Consider the following 427-nt stretch of genomic DNA (forward strand, 5'->3'; position numbering starts at 1 on the left):
CCCCCCCCTCACTTAAATCCTGTATCCGCCCCTGTAATTGTAGGTTTTCCAGTAAACTTACGGATAGGAAACAGTTTATCAATCGTTGATGACACTCATGAATTAAAAGTTTAAGTTTGCAGTCCCATGGTATTTACTTATTATTTATGCCATTTTAACTGATTTATAAATCTTTTTAATAATGTTTGCATTGAAATCCATTCCAGGTTGTTGCGGGTATCCGAATCCGGATTCTAAGAATTGTTTTCTAGGAAAGAATTGGTTTTACTTTGGAGCCCTGCTACTTCTACCCCGAGGAATACACGAGAATGGTTGAAAAGACGACCTTGGCTGTCTTCCCATTTTCATTTGAAGATGTCGTCTTTTATGCAGAAGAATAGGGTGAGGCGTTAAAAAAATAATACAAAAGATGTATTTATAAGAAATC

Source organism: Eurytemora carolleeae, unplaced genomic scaffold (assembly GCF_000591075.1).
Source record: "Eurytemora carolleeae unplaced genomic scaffold, Eaff_2.0 scaffold2342, whole genome shotgun sequence".
Classification (NCBI taxonomy): Eukaryota; Metazoa; Arthropoda; class Copepoda; order Calanoida; family Temoridae; genus Eurytemora; species Eurytemora carolleeae.